The sequence below is a fragment of the Leguminivora glycinivorella genome, chromosome 11, assembly GCF_023078275.1.
Source record: "Leguminivora glycinivorella isolate SPB_JAAS2020 chromosome 11, LegGlyc_1.1, whole genome shotgun sequence".
In the NCBI taxonomy this organism is placed as follows: Eukaryota; Metazoa; Arthropoda; class Insecta; order Lepidoptera; family Tortricidae; genus Leguminivora; species Leguminivora glycinivorella.
Window position 1 is genome coordinate 19,445,101 of NC_062981.1, and position 20,694 is coordinate 19,465,794.

At 38.4% G+C, this 20,694-nt stretch overlaps 1 protein-coding gene across 1 annotated transcript in view; it reads left to right on the forward strand.

The window, feature by feature from the left end:
* The window catches only part of LOC125231064 (SH2 domain-containing protein 4B-like), a 119,001-nt gene that overhangs the window by 19,175 nt on the left and 79,132 nt on the right, over nucleotides 1-20,694 (forward strand). Inside the window, exon 2 of the mRNA XM_048136406.1 lies at nucleotides 1,634-1,678. The gene's annotated coding sequence lies outside the window, so the exon portion shown is untranslated. The remainder of the gene's footprint in view (nucleotides 1-1,633; nucleotides 1,679-20,694) is intronic.

The window sequence follows — 20,694 nt, forward strand, 5'->3', positions numbered from 1 at the left end:
TAGGATCCTAATTGGTTGACTGTACCCAGTCTTCATTTACCTGCAATTCATTGCATCAAATCGTTTGTAATTGTTAATTTCAATTACAGAGAGTCAGTACGAGTAGTAGTTTGCCAATTTTGATTGACGATTGATGCAAGATAACTATCTTCATAGCAAAGTGCACATAGCTATGAAAAATGAAAAATTGGGTGAAAAATGCTTATATGGGTTGGTAAGAAAGTAATGAGCGATCGATTGAATTCCACATAAAATTTTTGAGAGAGTTCTAGAATCTTCTATGGTCGAAAGTATATAAAGGGCGAGTCGCACAGTTTCTCGTCAGTCATTCACTAGCTGTCGCCGAGCTAATATAAGGAAGAAAATGGACGAATTAAAAGTGCATGTAAGGCATTGCTTACTATATGAATTTCAGTCTGGCCATTCAGCCGCCGAAGCAGTGCGTAATATATGTCAGCGTGTTGCTCCTGAAGTTGTGTCTGAGGCCACGGTGAAACGATGGTTCCAGCGGTTTCGTAGTGGCGACTTTTCATTATCAGATCAACCTAAGTCTGGTCGACCGGTGAATATTGATGTAGCCAAATTAAAAACCTTAATTGAAGGAGATCCGAGGCTAACGAGTCGTACTCTTGCTACCGAGTTAGGCTGCTCTCATGTCACCATAGAAACACATTTACACGAGTTGGGAAAAAACTACAAATACAGTGTTTGGATACCGCACGAACTTGATAGACATCAACTAAACCGCCGTGCCGATATCTGCATACAACTTCTGTCTTTTCGCCGCACATTCAACTGGTTGGACCATCTTATCACTGGAGATGAAAAATGGGTCTTATATACAAATCACACACGCAAACGTCAGTGGCTAGCTCCAAACGAAAAAGGAATAGAGGCACCAAAAACAGAGCCTCACCCGAAAAAAGTTATGCTGTCCGTTTGGTGGGATATTCATGGTATTATTCACTGGGAACTCCTACCAAGTGGAATGACTATTACCGCATCATTATACTGTAATCAGCTTGAAAATTTAAACCAAAAAATCTGTCAGAATCGTCCACAGCATGCTAAAGTTTTTTTCTTACACGACAATGCTCGCCCACACATTGCAAAAGTGACTCGGCTAAAGCTATTGGAGCTAGGTTGGAAAGTGATACCTCATCCACCGTACTCTCCAGACTTGGCACCTACGAATTACGCATTGTTCAGATCGCTAAGCAATGCCTTGAATGAAAAAAAGTTCGATGATCAAGCCCATCTACGACAGTACATAGCTGAGTTTTTTGAATCTAAACCTAAGAACTTCTTCGCCGATGCTATTCATTCTTTACCAGAACGATGGAGACAAGTAGTAGATAACGAAGACCGTTATATTTTTGATAAATGATTAAAATAATAAATTAAATAAAAATTACAATATTGGTTATGATTCGCTCATTACTTTCTTACCAACCAATAATATGTAGGTATTAATATTTGATGGTATCCTGTCCGTGTCCACTAATTTTTTTGGACGTTTAATAATTTTGTAGAGAAATGTGTACGAGTAGGACTTATACACTGTTGGTGTATATGTATTTATTATTTGTAGGTATTTATTATTTTTGAACTAATTAATCTTTATTGTTCCAGGTTTAATGACTTTCCACGTTCACTTATAGCCCGGTGACTGACAAAGGTAATAAGTTCTGTTTCATAATTAAGATTATACAAGTAAAGCGAAACTAATTTACGTATTATGCGACGTGCATCGTAACTTTGAATCGAAAATAGAGACAAATATTGTCGCACATAAAAAAAAAATTGTATTTGTATCCTAGTAAGTCCAAGCGTACTTGTACAAGTACAAAATAATATTCGAGATTTGAACTCTCATAGAAATCATAGAAATAAAAGAAAGTTCCAAATTCAAAATCGGAAAAATTGTCCCGAGCTTCAACCGTATTTTATCCGCTCTTTTTGTAGTAGCATAGATTAAATATAAGCAGATCATACCATCCCATACATTAAAATGCGACCGCCTGAGAACGCGCATACACTACACCACACATAGATGGCGCCACAAAAAAATGCCTAGATTGGCGTTACGTGTCACTTTCGAGCCATAAATCTATACCAAAAGTGACACTTAACGCTATCTACAAGTATAATCGAAAGCTACAAGCCATTTTTTTTGGCGCCATCTATGTGTGGTGTAGTGTATTCGCGTTCTTAGGCAGTCGCATTTTAATGTATGGGATGGTATCTTCTTATATTTAATTTATGGTAGTAGGTAATTTCACAATATTGGGAAATTCATGTTTCTTACATAATAGGAAAAACTGCTCCAATTGGCACAGTGTCATCATGTCCCAATGTCTCATACAATGACTTGACATCGCATTCATATTTCGCACAATAAAATAAGAAGCCTCAATTAATACTCCATGACCTGGTTGTGCATGTTTTAGTATAATAACGGCCATGTTTTAAGGTCATATTCGGATAGTGACCACAGAATATATAATAGTACAAGTAGTGACTGCAGCAGCGTTTGTTTAGGTACATACAGCGCATAGGTACAGCTGAAGCTATTTTTTAACCCCCGACGCAAAAACGACGGGGTGTTATAAGTTCGACGTGTCTGTCTGTGGCCTCGTAGCTCTCAAACGGATGAACCGATTTAGATTTCGTTTTTTTTTCTATTTGAAAGCTGAATTAGCCAGGAGTGTTTTTAGCCATGTTTTATGGAAATCGGTCCAAAATATCGAGGCTTTTTCAAAGTGGAAATTATGTATCGTGTTTATTATATTAACAGCCTTTTCAGTCCCAGATTTTTTCATTTATGACGTCAAAACCTATTATTTCTACTTTTTCAAAAATGAAAAGTCATAGTGGTATGTTGGGGGTTTTTTAATTTTTTTTTATTTTTTATTTTCATAGCATGATTCAGATAATTTTATATGTTCTTGTTGACGTTTGGATATTACATATTTCCTCCAGGCTCCCACTAACTTCCCCCCTCTCGATAGGGGAGGGGAAAGAAACGGCGAGTCCCACACATCGTGCGTAACAGCATTCCCACTCAATCAAAAAAAAAACCGGCCAAGAGCGTGTCGGGGCCACGCTCAGTGTAGGGTTCCGTAGTTTTTCGTATTTTTCTCAAAAACTGCTGAACCTATCAAGTTCAAAACAATTTTCCTAGAAAGTCTTTATAAAGTTCTACTTTTGTGATTTTTTTCATATTTTTTAAACATATGGTTCAAAAGTTAGAGGGGGGGACGCACTTTTTTTTCCTTTAGGAGCGATTATTTCCGAAAATATTAATATTATAAAAAAACGGTATTAGTAAACCCTTATTCATTTTTAAATACCTATCCAACAATATATCACACGTTGGGGTTGGAATGAAAAAAAATATCAGCCCCCACTTTACATGTAGGGGGGGGGGGGTACCGTAATAAAACATTTTTTTCCATTTTTTATTTTTGCACTTTGTTGGCGTGATTGATATACATATTGGTACCAAATTTCAGCTTTCTAGTGCTAACGGTTATTGAGATTATCCGCGGACGGACGGACGGACGGACGGACGGACGGACGGACGGACGGACGGACGGACGGACGGACGGACGGACGGACGGACGGACGGACGGACGGACGGACGGACGGACGGACGGACAGACAGACATGGCGAAACTATAAGGGTTCCTAGTTGACTACGGAACCCTAAAAAGGCCCCCACTAACGCTGTGCGCTTTTTGCAGTCGCTATCTGAACTTTACCTTTAGTAATATGGCGGATAACACTCGTAACGGGTGATAAGCCTTTGTGTGGGATAACTAGAGCAGAGGAAACGGCCCAGTGTCACATAGGAACGTCATGGTTTCAGCTTACAGTTATTTTCAGTTCTATTTTCATTATCAATCATTTTTAATCCCCGGCCCCGATGCAAAAACGTGTTTTGATGTGTCTGTCTGTCTTCTATGGCATCGTAGCTTTCGAACGGATGAACCGATTTAGATTTTGTTTGAAAGCTGAATTAGTCGGGAGGGTTCTTAGCCATGTTCGATGAAAATCGGTTCACAATATCGGGAATTTTTTTAACAGCCTTTGGCTTTTTTGGTTATTATATTAACAGCCTATCCAGTTCCAGATTTTTTCATTTATGACGTCAAAACCTATTATTTCTACTTTTTCTTCTTTTTTGTCCTAAAAGGATTACCTACGAGTGTTCGGGCGATACCTATTCTTATAAAGTCCTTATTAAAACCAATTTATCTTCTTAAGGAACAGAAGAAAAGTATTGATAATAAAAATTATATGTTATTTCAATACTCGTACTGATAATTATGATATGACAAAAGCATGCGAGACAAGAATAATAGTCTAATTTCCTCGAACAGACTTTTGTGACTATTATCAACTGGTAGACGCTTAACAATAAACATGACATAACATACAATCACGCCTGTATCCCATAAAGGGGTAGGCAGAGCACATGAACTACTCAAGTTTAAGTGCCACTCTTGGCAAAATGGGGTTGAAATAAAAAACGAAAATTGTGACATTGCAGTGACAGGTTGCCAGCCTCTCGCCTACGCCACAATTTAACCCGTATCCCACAGTCGACTTCTATGACAACACCCACGGGAAGAAAGGGGGTGGTGAAATTCTTAACCCGTCACCACACGGGCTTAATAATAACATGAATGGGAAATAACGATTTATTTAACTAGTAGCTCCATAAAATAAAGTCTAATATTCGGTTAACACGATTTTATTACACAATGCTGTTTTGAGTAATAGTTTTATAATATGCAAAAGAAGCCTTCTAAACCAGTTTCGGCTGACCTAGGTTACGCTTTGGGACCAGTAGTGTTCCTATTTGACTTTAAAAATAGCCGTCACCTAATGTTTAGCTCGGTTACATCTATAAGCTAGATGAGATTATAATGGAGTCCATAAATTACGAAAATTGCGGTGTTATACGGTAAGTTGGCGAAATATTTGGCGACCTAGGGGCCTATTTTTGAATCTCACGGCGTTCGAATTAAGAAAATTGTCACCAAAATTGCCTACTATTTTCAGTGACAATTTTCTGAATTCGAACGCCGTGAGATTCAAAAATCGGCCCCTTAGTAATGGTTTTGAATACTGAAGTTATCTTAAGACGATACGGTAGGGGTCAATTCTCCATACAAACGCTCTCGACTATTTCCTCCCTGGTTTTTGAAGATTGAGCAATTATTTTTTCAACAAAGATTGTTATTATTTTTATCTGTGTCGGACCGTTTTGATTTTTTTGATATTCTGCTTTTTAAAGACTCTAGAGCCAATCAAACATTTCCAAAAACGGCCTATTTCATTGTGGCGCAAAAAAAGGTGTGATACTCAATATTGGTAACAATTAACCAAAAAAGCTAAACGGTCCGACATAGATTATTTCATTGTTATTCAGATTCTCAAATTTCGTTCCGATTGATTAAGTTTTGAAGGAGGAAAGAGTCGAGAGCGGAACCTCGATTTTAAAGATTTGTTTGAAATATCTTTTGACTGAGTTGTTTTTAATGAACAATTTTTTTTCGATAAATCTAGTTAATACACTTGTATATTTAACTAAAATTATCAGGTTGAAAGGGGGGTTCCTTTCCATTTTACCATTTTCGCTACCGTATCCTCTTAAATGAGTTGATCAAACATAATATTTTTATTATTGATGAATATAGAGCAAGTTTTAATGTTAACTTGTTGTTGTATAACTTGTTTTTTGTCCTCCTTGATATATACATAGACTAGCAAAAATTATCGGGCAAAATAGTTCCATTACTATTTTGTTATGACTCCGCTAGCCACCTAGAAGCGCTGGCAGCCTAGCGGTAAGTACGTGCGACTTTCGTTCCGGAGGTCGCGGGTTCGAACCCCGGCTCGCACCAATGAGTTTTTCAGAATTGATGTGCGAAATGTCATTTGATATTTGCCAGTCGCTTTTCGGTGAAGGAAAACATCGTGAGGAAACCGGACTAATTCCAGTAAGGTCTAGTTTACCCTTCGGGTTGGAAGGTCAAATGGCAGTCGCTTTCGTAAAAACTAGTGCCTGCAAATCTTGGGATTGGTTGTCAAAGCGGACCCCAGGCTCCCGTGAGCCGTGGCAAATGCCGGGATAACGCAAGGAGGATGATAATGACCGCTAGCCACCGAAATCGTTAATGTGCCAGTACTTGAACTAATTTTATATTTCCTAGCCCGTAATTTTTTAATTTCTCTCAACTTTGTATTCTGTTGTTCACTTGACATACCAGAAGACACACGTCATAGTTACGAAGATCCATTACAGCATAAAAAAACAAAGAAATGTTGCAACACACGTGCGAGTGCAACAAAGCCTTCCAAGTGCACTAAGTAGATTATGCAGGCCCGTTGATATCTACATTATTGGATTTTACGTCAAGGGCTGCAGGGTTAGCACATGATTGCCGCGAGAGTATGTCGCCGCGAGATAGACTACCCGTCCTTATGTCATCAATACAGTTAGAAGAAGACGTGTGATCTATCTCGCGGCGACATACTCCCGCGGCAATCATGTGCTAGGCCTACTGGCGTTTAGAAGTATTATGATACTAGTGCACAAAAGGGGAAATTCGGAATGAGTGGCGATAAATTCAAACACGACCAAAGGGAGCCATAAATTTTCTCTTCGCACGTTTATCGTAGGACGTATTTCAGTAGGTACATATACCTAACCTAACCACAAAATTACAATTTTGAAAAAACCCCTGTCCGCGACATAGTGGACCGATGTTCACAAAACATGTCTAAGAACACCGGGAGTGTTCTAACTCAGCGTGTACTCAGGTTTCAAACAAAAAAAACTAAATCTAAATCGGTTCAGCCGTTCGGGAGCTACGATGCCACAGACAGACACACACACAGACAGATAGGCGATAGGCGTCGGGGGTTAAAAATATGGCCCTTTAAAGTTTCGACCTGACAAGAAATGCACTGTTGTGCGCACTAGTGCGGGAAAAAAGCATAATGTACTGAAAGAAATATTTCCGGTTAAGTATATTCAGCAATTCACATCTCTTTACTACATATATTTTGTCATTAATAAATATGTTAGCCTGTTAGGTCCTATGCGTCCAAATTGAGAGTAAGCCTGGAAGCTGAACTAGAACTAGTACCTAGACTAATAAGTAATTTCTTGATTTTAATTGTTTAGTTCTTAAACGTTTAAAACGACCACCGTTATGAGGATATGAATTTGATTTGATAAAGGGATTGAATTTGAAGGTAGTCAGAGATCGTCAAAGGTAGCATAGTCAAGTTTTTATCGCATGTATGTCATCATGCCTGTCACGTTATAACGAGTGTGTATAATCCTTACGCGCTGTCATAGTCTGATAAATTGTGACGCATGACGCGACGCGATAGGTGATAAAACGCGTGCTGCCGTTGCAGGTGAGGAACTAAACGGTGTGATGGTGATAAAATCATCATCCTCCTTGCGTTATCCCGACATTTGCCACGGCTCATGGGAGCCTGGGGTCCGCTCTGACAACTAATTCCAAGATTTGGCGTAGGCACTTTTTTTACGAAAGCGACTGCCACCCGAAGGGTAACTAGTCCTTATTGGAATTAGTCCGGTTTTCTCAGGATGTTTTCGTTCACCGAAAAGCGTTTGGCAAATATCAAATGACATTTTGCACATAAGTTCCGAAAAACTCATTGGTACGAGCCGGGGATCGAACTCGCGACCTCCGGATCGAAAGTCGCACGCTCTTACCGCTAGGCCACCAGCGTGGCGCTTGATGGTGATAAAATATTATATAGAAATAATAGAGACTCTGTAGTGTGTGTAGAACAGTCTCAAAGACAAAACTATATTTATTACTCGTGTGTTCGTAATGTTCATATCTATTTATTTTGTAAATTAGTCGGATAAGTAACTTAATGACATGCAACACCAACACGTTAATTTTGTAAGTAAACCTACTCATTAATCTAATTATTACAAGCACAATGATAATAGCGGCATTAAACCCAAGAAAGCATTAAAAGAATCCACCAAATTCACTAATTACCAATTTCGATGCAACATATTACATCACATTTTAATTAAAATTAATTTTAGGCTATAATTAATGTGCATTCTTAGCTGAACGTAAAAGGTATAATTTTTGTAATGAGCGAAAAACGAAAGTTTAGCTGTAATTAGTTATAAATCAGTTTATTTTTGTATTTATTACGTAAAACACGTAATTCTGGATCCAAACCAACATCTGAACACATTTTGCTTTGCAGCAGATGTACAAGGAGTTTGCTGCGTACTTGTTTAAGTAGAAATTGAAATGCAGTTCAATTTTATAGATATAGAAGAGGTACATTTATAATAAGCCTAATTAGTAAATATTAATTTTAAATACCTAGTATTAAGAATTGCCATAACCAACCAGTGTGCCATGTGATCCTATATACTTACTTATTTATATGCAAACAACTTTGTAACCATAGTTCGCAATAAACGATTATCTTATCTTATCTAATATAAAGTTCTAAATACTTAAGAAATTAGATGAAGAGAAACTCAGAATATTTACATGGATAACTATGTACAGGAACGGGATAGAGAAGGTGAATTCGTAGAAATACTCAGAGTCTATAGGTCTAAAGTATCGGAAGCTCGGTTGAGATTTGAGAGGCATAAAACGGCACTGTTTCTGCAGTTAATTCGCACCACATTGCTTTTAAAAACTTGTTAGTTTAAGTACGAATCAGGCATTTTAAATACGTGCACATTTAATTGAAATTGCTCTGGTTTATTCAGCTTTTACTTTAATTTGTACGCGTTTCACATCACTGTATATGGTGCGACGCGATCCCGTTTCAATGATCGTATCAAGTGAAATGCAACTGCATAGTGATATATTAAAGTGTGAGAGTAGGCAGTCTAAATAAGTGCTAAATAGATACTGAGGTAGCTTTCGTACTGGATTATGTTACTCTTTGCTAAGGTAAGGTAAGTTTTCTTGCGAGATAAGATAGAAAGGGAGGGCCTTCGGAACATATTCTCAAGAAAAACCCTTCCTTGTCTTCAAATTCCCAATCTTCTTCTACCTTACCTTATGTTACATTTTCTAGAAGATTTGATTTTTGCCGGCTTGTTTTGAGGTAAAAGAGAGAGTAAAACAACGGTTTTTCTACATTATGATGTACTTTATGGCAATGGTAAACTGTGAAAAATAATAATGTTATGTTCAATGGCTTTTCAAGGTTCAGCTACCTGATTGAATGCATAAATAATGATCTCATAGACCAGTATGTACCTACATATTTTACAGTAATCCCAGATTTAGTCGTGTATGTGAAGTTCGAGTGAGGTAAAGTTTAAACACAGTAGCCGTGTCGCTAATCACTATATGCGTCATGGTAGCGGTTAATGGTCAACACAGTCAACAATAATTGAATTCAAGTTCAATTCAAGTTCATATCAATCAGCATTCAAAACAAGCAGATCTGATCTAATATTTCAGCAATTCCCGAAAAGTTTGTACATTTGGATCACGTCTCTGATTTTGATAAAAATTGGTAGGATGATAGAGTCCATGATGCTGAACATGATTCACTAGGTTTCCCAAAATGTCCCAAGCAGTTTGTATGAAACTTTCCTTTTTTGTTACCGAAAATGTATAGAAATCTGGTAACAAAAAACCGGCCAAGAGCGTGTCGGGCCACGCTCAGTGTAGGGTTCCGTAGTTTTCCGTATTTTTCTCAAAAACTACTGAACCTATCAAGTTCAAAACAATTTTCCTAGAAAGTCTTTATAAAGTTCTACTTTTGTGATTTTTTTCATATTTTTTAAACATATGGTTCAAAAGTTAGAGGGGGGGGGACGCACTTTTTTTCCTTTAGGAGCGATTATTTCCGAAAATATTAACACTTTCGAAACCGGGCTCTACGCGGCGCTACGACATTTTCGCTACATACGGGGAAACCCATGTAATCGGCTACGCTTCTACGAGCGGTGTGCCCGACAGTCGGGTTCTTGGTAGCGAAAGTGTTAATATTATCAAAAAATGGTCTCAGCAAACCCATATTCATTTTTAAATACCTATCCAACAATATATCACACGTTGGGGTTGGAACGAAAAAAAAACATCAGCCCCCACTTTACAAGTAGGGGGGGTGCCCTAATGAAACATTTTTTTCCACTTTTTATTTTTGCACTTTGTTGGCGTAATTGATATACATATTGGTACCAAATTTCAGCTTTCTAGTGCTAACGGTTACTGAGATTATCCGCGGACGGACGGACGGACGGACGGACGGACGGACAGACAGACATGGCGAAACTATAGTTGACTACGGAACCCTAAAAAGGAAGGTTTCATACAAACTACCTGGGACATTTTGGGAAACCTAGTGGATCTTGCTCAGAATCATGGACTCTATCAGCATACCAATTTTTATCAAAATCGGAGACGTGATCCAAATGTACAAACTTTTCGGGAATTACTCACTTAATGGTTACTTACTTTCATTTAAAATGACATAAGCAATGTTTTTATTCTTATAAACGTCGTTTTTTGCGCCGAATGCAGAAAAAGACGCTTTCGGCGTGATCGAAAGGTTTGGTTGATTTTTGGCCGAAATCAAAGCACCGGCCGAAATATGATTTTGATACCTAAACTGTCGAATTAAATAATTTCGATAAAAAATACCGATGTTCTTATAAAAATACATCTTGCAGAAATTTTGCAAACTGTACCTATATCTTTAATAAAACAATTTAATGTTTCAACCTGTGGTTTCAACGTTGCAAACTGCAAAAAGTGCAAAGACTTAAAATGTGACTACATACTTCCAGAATCAAGTTAAAAATGAATATTAGGCAATTATTCATATTTTTAAATGAAAATGGGATTTAATAGCGTAAGACTTACTTTTATATTTGGCTCGACGCTTCGGACGTGACATTACGTCCGTGGTCACAGTCAAAACAAAACAACACAAGCATAAACGTATGTCTTACGCGATTAGGTCCCGTTTTCATACATACATACAATCACGCCTGTGTCCCATGAAGGGGTAGGCAGAGCACATGAAACTACTCAGGTTTCAGTGCCACTCTTGGCAAATAAGGGATTGAAAGAAAACGAAACTGTGACATTGCTGTGACAGGTTGCCAGCCTCTCGCCTACGCCACTATTTAACCCATATCCCACAGTCGCCTTCTACGACACCCACGGGAAGAATGGGGGTGGTGAAATTCTTAACCCGTCACCACACAGGCACGGGCACGGGTCCCGTTTTCATTTAAAAATATTAGTGAAAATCGTGCTTGTTTAAATCAATATATTAGGCAATTATTGTCAAAACAAACTACGACTCGTAAAATGTAAAGAGAAATGTTCCGTTTGCATATTACTTGACAAACAGTGACTATAAAGACTAGTAGCGCCGAAGCGAGAGTGATATGACTTGCAGAACAGCCAAGAAAGCTGTCAGCAACATCGTTAAGCAGACGTGACATTTACTGTTGACAGAACCATGACATTAGTGATAGTCTGTCAAAATTAGTGGAAATTAAAACTAATTAGTGACTGATAAGTGATGGACAATTTAATCATACTTGGCATTGATCAAGCTGTTTGTATATTAACATGCGTTCAAATTAAATTCTTTATAAATAGACATCGAGATTGTTTTCATATTAAACCACCAGCATATTTATTTATTTATCTATTTATTTAATCTTTATTGCACAAAGAATTATAACGTACAATAGGCGAACTTAATGTTATATTCTTCTCCGTTTCGTATAAAGGTTGACTGGTAGAAAATGTCATGTAGCGTTAAGTCCACCTTTTGTGACTGTATATATTTTTTCTGTGAAATAAAGTTTAGATACATACCTACTCGTGAATCACTTTTTGCATTTTATAGTATCTACCTATAATGCCTCAGTAGAAATAAGCTACCTAGTTACTAAATAGTATGCTGTCTGAGTTATGTGAATTAAATTATCACACGTCAATGTATACTGATTACTGACCCCCTTATCCATAAACGTACACTAAAGTTATCAAGCCGATAAAGTCCGTTTGTCCCTTTCTATCACACCAATACGTCGGAAAGGGACAAACGGCTTGATAACTTTAGTGAACGTTTATGAATAAGGGGGTTACTCTATATGTACAGCATTGATTAATGTGTTCGTGTTTTTATAAATATAATTTCACCAAATACAAAACTACAAATTTTACTACGAATACAAATACTTCATAGTTTCTTTTAAACTGCTGACCTAGTACACGTAGGGACCGAATCGAATTTAATACGGCTTAGCTGTCCTTTGCACAACACCTGTTTTTGCCATAATTTGAACCTTGTTTATTATTTTCTCCGGCACAGGTGCCAATTATTGCGAAATCTTGTTTGGGTTTTGTTACCAGTTTGACAGGAAGTTAGTAATTATCAAAGACATATATAACTCTGTATAGACAGATAAAGTCTAGGAAAAAGACGTACCTCAGTACCATACAGAAAAGATACGGTGGCCTAGATGATGACATTACACCTTTGGGGTACGCTCAGCTAGATGGCGCTAATAATTTGACATTTTAAAACATATCAAGCTAAGAATAAGGGCCAAATTGTCGGAACTGTGGTTCAAAAGTTTTAAGCCTCTGTCAAGAGATCGCAGTCTATGCACTGTGATTACACATTTTACTTCGACAGTAACTCTCTATAATACTCGATCCTCTTTGGTAATTACAAAAGGCGTAGTTGATAATGTAATTGATTGATTTATATCTAAACGACGAGCTTATGTCATGATAAATATTGGTAAAAACTTCGTTTAATTTCCTTTTGTAATAGCAACAACGTGGTATAGAGTTCCTAAAACAAGCTTCAGTAGAGGTATAGTCAACCAATTGGAACCCTAGGCACAGAATATACCTATATGTATAAGTACAAGTACCCTAGGCCACTGTAGAACTATGTCATAGTGACGTTATAAAACAGATTGTAAGAAATCTCTTACTGTTTGTCATTTTGACATGGTTGTAGAGTAGCCTAGGGTTCCAATTGGTTGACTGTACGTGTACAATACAATACATACATACACACATACATACAATCACGCCTGTATCCCATAAAGAGGTAGGCAGAGCACATGAAACTACTAAAGCTTCAGTGCCACTCTTGGCAAATAAGGGGTTGAAAGAAAACGAAACTGTGACATTGCAGTGACAGGTTGCCAGCCTCTCGCCTACGCCACAATTTAACCCATATCCCACAGGCGCCTTCTACGACACCCACGGGAAGAAAGGGGGTGGTGAAATTCTTAACCCGTCACCACACACACACACACGTCATACAATACAAAATAACTTTATTGCATAACCTCAGAAATGTTCATAGGAACACACTTCAATTTTGATTACAGAGGTAAACGACAGGCGGCCGTGTCGCTATCAAAGAGCGATCTCTGCCAGGCAACCTATTACCTACCGTGTACCGATTGTACCTAACCTACATACTCGTACAATATGCGTATTATTATAGGGTAAAATAACAAGTTAAAGCCATTGTTTTCCGGGATTTCGCATAATAATATGTGTCATGTGCATTGGCAGTATTATTTATTTATTTATTTTATTCTTTATTGCACATAAAAAAAAATAAGTACAAATGGTGGACATAATGCCTTAAGGCATTCTCTACCAGTTAACCACTGGGTTAAAAAGAAACATTAATAATATTAGTTAACATTAACATTAATATTAGTATTAATAGTTTTCCGGCTTCGTTTCCTATCGGAACTATTCGAACTTAACGTCAATCAGCTTTAAATACGATATGGATATTGTAAAAATGTCTCCAAATAAAAACGCCATCCCATCCATGTCGTATAAGAGACAATTTTGGATGTATCTAAAATGCGAATGGGGCTGTAGGTATATCACGAATTCGACCCGGCTCCGTTTTGGTTTCAGTTTCAGTGTCAATATCGGTATCTGGGTATCTAGCACGGAAACGCACACAATAGTGTTTGTTTAATTTTAGCTTCCGCAGTTTTGCTAAATTTAGAGAAAAAACGGCACGTTGTAATGTTTCTTTACTCTATTAACAATTAGTTTTGTCATTGTTCTGTTAATGGTGCAAAAGGTTTAACAATAGGAATACATGGAGAAATAGTACTAAGAGTTGATTTGATTAGATACAGAGACAATTAGGAACACCGTGACTACTTTCTCTCTCAGCCACAGAATATATAACAGTAGAAGTACAGAAGGCTCACTCCTTTGATGTTCACAAAATGCCGCCTGTCATTAAGCACGTATATATAGAAAGTCTAAGGGGCGGGGGGGGGGGTCCGGGTCATGAACTCAACCGGATAAAAAGAGGTCTCGAACATTTAATTAATAATGATGCAAAATAAAAGACACTATTTCGTTATAAAACTATATTTAATCGTTTTCTTCTTAAAATTAGTTGATTGACAATATCATTAGGGTCTATTATTACGGCAGCTATTTCCCTATGGATAGACATAAGGGCTAGCCCCGTGAGGCGCTCTTGTCCCGTCCTATTACGCAAAAATGTTTTTAACCTTTTTAAGGTTGAAAAACTTCTTTCAGCAGTTGCTGTTGATACTGGCAAAGTGGCCAGTATCAATAGCAACTTTCTGATCGAAGGAAAGAAATTTGGGTCACACTGGTCGATGGCCCCAATAGCAGGTCTAGGTTTTTTTTCAGGCTCCAGGGTTGACCAATGACTCGGATCTAACTCGGATATCAAATGTTCCAAGAAAGGATCGTATTATATACGTTTCGCCGGTAGTATATCTCCGCAGTTTCCCCTGGAACATTATTGCGATGGGTTTGGCGACCAGTTGTACGAGGTGCCACTAGTTCACCGCCAGGGCATAAATTTTCGGCGCCCTTGGGAAGAAGATTCACTACGCAGGAAAATAAATCGCGAGCGTAGCGAGCGCGAATTTTTTGTCATAGTAATGCCGTAATTTGAAGATTAACGCAATACAAAATTTATGGATTTCATCAGACAGAGTGCGAAAGGGACAAATGGTTGAACTTTCGTAGTCGCACCCTAGTATAGTTACGTGTGGCTGAACGTGAATATCATCTACATAAAATAACAAACATAATTTTTAAGAAAAAAAACCGTCGCCTTTCGGGTTCTGGTGAAAGCTGCTTGCGAATGTTGGATTATGTAGAAATGTGTAAGTATTTTTTAAAACTGCTTTTAATGCTTTAATTATTAGATGGCAACACAAATGAATATACGTATAACGTTAAGGTTTGAGGAGTTTCCTCAATTCCTCATGAATCCGATTATATTATAAGAAATCGAAGCTTGACAAACTTTGACTTGAAAACTCAATATGCTTAACAAACATAACTAAATAAATGTCACTGTTCTGAACTTAAATGCATGCTTTTCTTACAAAAATACCAAAGTCACTATAAGCGTGCCGTTCAGATTTGAGGAGTTCGGTTCTGACCATCATCAGCAATTCCACTGCACCAAATGTCACTGTTCTGGACGAAAGTGCATGCTGTTCTTATAAAAATACCAAAGTCACTATAAGCGTGCCGTTCAGATTTGAAGAGTTCCGTTCAGGCCCCGTAGCCGAATGGCATTTCTCCGACGCCAAACGAAAGCGATACGCCGCTGGCTCTGTCGCGCCAATACGCAAGCGCGATAGAGATAGATATCTACTAGCGCTTCGTTTCGTGAGCGTTTCGTGAGCGTTTGTGCCATTCGGCTAGCCACCCTGGCCATCATCAGCAGTTCCACTGCACCAAATGTCACTGTTCCGTACCTAAATGCATACTGTTCCTTTAAAAACACAAAAATCACCATATGTATGCCTTTCAGATTCGAGGAGTTCCCTCGATTTCTCCAGGATCCCATCATCAGAACTGGGTTCTGAGAAAAATCGGACCAATCTGTATGCATATACATTCAATCAAAAAAAAAAATTCAAAATCGGTCCAGTAACGACGGAGATATCGAGAAACAAACATTAAAAAAAAAAAATACAGACGACTTGATAACCGTCCTTCTTGAGAGATATGAGGCGACGGTTAAAAATGGGGCACTATAGTGGCCAAGTCAGGAAAGCAGATTCGGAATTTGTCCTAACTAAAAGAGCAGATAATTATAAATAGTAAGCGCGATTTTTTTTCCTATTGACTCGATTAATTAAGACAACCCGCCAGCGGCGAATCCGCGAACTTACAAGCTTTTATCGTCTGCATCTGCACTCTGCAGAGCTGCGGTCTTTGACATATTTTGGGGTATTTTGACTTCACAGGGCGCCTATGTTCCCGACTTTTAGGCCTTATATTTCGCCATCACTATTATTTTTATAATAATGCTTAAGAGTTAATTAAGAGATTAACTGCGGACTCGATCGTCACCGTCGGGACGCCCATTTCGGTATTTTGCCACTAAGTGATCTGAGTGCTTTGAAATTCGCTCACCATCTGCTGCGACTCACAAAATTACGCCTCCCTGAGACGTTTTGCATCTTTGGCTTTATGAGGAACTCCGCTTTGGACTATCGGGTAGACTCATACTTATTTTTGCATTTGGATAGCGACGTAACTTTGCCATTCGCCGCACAATGTGGTTCGTCAAGGACTAGAATCCTCCTTTTACGGCGCCCTAGCAACAGCGCCCTTATGAATGGCAATATGGTGCAACTTTCCACTTAATCTGAATTACAAATCTAGATTTTCAATAGGTGGATTAATTTCCGAATCCTCTCGCCATTTTGTGATATGTGCGCGCCCACGCAACGTATAATTATTTGTATGGATTTTTCCATATTCTCGATTTTGGCGCCCCCTTACCATGTGGCGCCTAGAGCGGCCGCTCCACTCGCTCTACCCTTAATCCGGTCCTGCCTAGGGGGGGGGGGGGTTGAACCCCCTGAACCCCCCCCTTATATACGTCCTTGCCTGTCATTCTTACCTACATTCAAACGGACCGCACGCGAGCAGCCGACATTGAATTTTATTGCGGCGAGCGAAGTACTTGTAGCGCGGCGTAAGCCGCCCGTCTCAGGGTACATAGGAAATCAGTGTCCGGGGTAGGGTTGCAAATAGGAAAAAAAAACTTTTTTTTTCAGAATTATTAAAAAAAGCATGAAAATAAACCGAGCACCATTGTTTTTTTTCTAAATATGGTTTTTTTTTCAGACGAACAAATAATATAATAACAACAATAATGTTTTTTCGTGATTTGTAACGTTTTAATAACAATAACGTACAGTTTTAATCGATAAACAACATTTATTGGGGAATCCCCGATGCGGCGTGGAGCGTGGAGAGGCGGTGGTGTTGCCAACAGTAAATAGCGATAACTACTACTAAGATTTCGTAAATGTTACTTTTATATTGGTTTTAGAAAACCAGAAATGAAAGTTATTAAATTAAATTCGTTTATTAGTTAACATAAAGTCCAAAAAATCTTATAAAAGTAACTGCGGACGGACGCGGACGGGTAGATAGACAAGGCGAAACTATAAGGGTTCCTAGTTGACTACGGAACCCTGAAAATTGTCATTGTGATGTAAATTTTAACAACTTGCGTTTGCGTCTCAAATCAAATAAGTTTAAGCTCGAACATAATATTGTGTATCGATACTAATATGTAACCCGTAATACATAACCCGTAAATAATTGTAACCCGTGTATGGGTTTTTTATATTGTGGCGTAAGCGAAAGGCTGGCAACCTGTCACTGCAATGTCACAGTTTAGTTTTCTTTCAACCCCTTATTTGCCAAGAGTGGCCCTGAAACTTGAGTAGTTTCATGTGCTCTGCCTACCCCTTCATGGGATACAGGCACAGAACTTAATTTAGATAGAAGAAACAAATTCATATATTTGTATAGGGGCCGAGCGTGTCAAATTTTGTACTGAAGTTGATTCTTGCCTGTAATTTTAAATATGTCTTAGGCTCTTGATTGTTCATAATTTTTGTGTTGTTGCAATTGAATATCACGTAACGAGGCATTTTTTATGTTATTTATGGTTGACTTCAACTTACAAAAATTGACGCCCGAAAGCTGCAAGCTGCGAGTAAAGACGGACAACTCAGTGGATTTCACTTGACACGCTAAGTAGATACGTTTGCTTGATCTATGGTATATATGACATCTGTGGATACAGGCGTGATTGTATGTATGTTGTATGTACTAATATGTATTCTGTGGTATCGATAGCTCAACATAACCAGTTAATGGTTGGCTTATCAAGCGATCGCGATTCGTTAAGGCTAAATACGTAGCTGGTGCATGGTTGGCTGTGTTGCGTAATGGTTGTGTGTGCTAGTATTTCGTCTAGTAAGCTAAATTCTAACAATTTAGGTATCAAAATGTATTTAGACCTGGGTACGTAGCCGAATGGCACAAACGCTCACGAAACGAAACGATCGTAGATATCTATCTCTATCGCTCTTGCGTATTGGCGCGACAGAGCCAGACTACCTTTCGCGTCGCAGAAATGCCATTCGGCTACGGCAACTGTACATAGACTGTACTGTGTGATGAGCACAGATATTTGTTCCTGAGTCATGGATGTTTTCTATGTATATAAGTATGTATTTATCTATTTATCCGGGTTCGAATCCCGGTAAGGGCATTTATTTGTGTGATGAGCACTGATGTCATGGAATCCCGAGTCATGGATGTTTTCTATGTATATAAGTATTTATATATTATATATATCGTTGCCTGAGTACCCACAACACAAGCCTTCTTGAGCTTACCGTGGGCCTCAGTCAATCTGTGTAAGAATGTCCTATAATATTTATTTATTTAAGTATGTATGTTTATCGCTTAGCACCCATAGTACAAGCTTTGCTTATTTTGGGGTTAAGTTGATCTGTGTAAGGTGTCCCCAATATTTATTTATTTATTTATAGACGTGAATGGAGCAGATCCAACCAAACGGACATGGCGGGATGATCTGTGAGCGTAGCCGAATGCACAAACGCTCAAGAAACGCTCACGATAATATCTCATTCGTAGCTATCTATCTCTATCGCTCTTGCGTATTGGCGCGACAGAGCCAGACTACATTTCTGCGGCGCTTCGCATCGCAGAAATGCCATTCGGCTACCCTGGTCGTAGCCGAATGGCTTATCTGCGACTTGCGACGCGAAACGAAAACGAAACGCCACGAAAGGTAGTCTGGCTCTGTCGCGCCAATAAGCAAGAGCGATAGAGATAGAGAGCTACGAAAGAGATATTATCGTGAGCGTTTCTTGAGCGTTTGTGCATTCGGCTATACACACTGGGTCGGTAGGCAAAAGTAGGTACAGTCAACAACACATCTGTGAATATAGACAAAGTGCCAAAATATGTATACACACCTTTATGTAGAAATTAAATATAAATAGTTTAAAATATTACCAATAATACATATACATACAATCATACATACAATCACGCCTGTGTCCCATGAAGGGGTAGGCAGAGCACATGAAACTACTCAGGTTTCAGTGCCACTCTTGGCAAATAAGGGGTTGAAAGAAAACGAAACTGTGACATTGCAGTGACAGGTTGCCAGCCTCTCGCCTACGCCACAATTTAACCCACCAATACTAATTGTAGATAAAAAAACAGTCGAATTGAGAACCTCCTCCTTTTTTGAAGTCGGTTAATAAATAATTATCGAATATAATACAATTATAAATGTACCAAAATTATATAAATCCAGCTCTTAGCCTTATCCTTTGAACATAAGTGGTAAAATGCGAATAATAACTGTAATTTATGAATATACCTGCACTTCCTAGTTGTAATTTAGTTTTAAGGAATACTTGCTGTGCCATAACAGGGTTCAAGTGCGAACCTACCTTATTATAACACCTGTTTTGTACCACATGATATGCATAAATTATGAATTATTACAGGCAATAAAGTTCTGTATACATATTTTTCGCACTTTTTATTCACAGCTGTGTTGTTAACTGTACTATCTCTCTCTCGATCACTCTTCCGTATTGGTGTGACAGAACCAGTTGCGTATCAATTCTAATTAACACAAGTTAAATTATAATCTATTGAAAATATTTCAACTTAGGCTACCATAAAGTAGTCACACCATTATTATAAATTAAAACCGAAATAAATTACACATATGAAAGAAAAAGTGACCAAGGCCTCTCGTGCCTGAGGCTGGAATCGAACCAGCGTACTCTGCATTCGCGGCAGATGCCTATTAATCCGCTCGGCCACCCAGGTCACTCACGAGAGGCCTTGGTCCCTTTCTTTTTCATATGTGTAATTAACCGACTTCAAAAAAGGAGGAGGTTCTCAATTCGACTGAATGTTTTTTTTTTTTTTTTTTTTGTATGTATGTTATTCGATATCTCCGAGAATCGTGGACCGATTTTCAAAATTTTTTTTTTGATCGAACCGGTATAACCCCGAGATGGTCCCATTGGCACCAAGTCAGGGTCTGATGATGGGATCCTGGAGAAATCGAGGGAACTCTTCAAATGTTATAGGCACATGTAATGTTTTTAGTCTATTTTTCAAAGGTACACCAGTATTTACGTCTGATGGTAATAATTTTATGTGGCTGAGCTGATGATGGAAGGTCAACTCCTCAATGGTTAGGAGTTTAAGGATAATTCTTTCACTACTGTACATGTATTCGGACTGATAC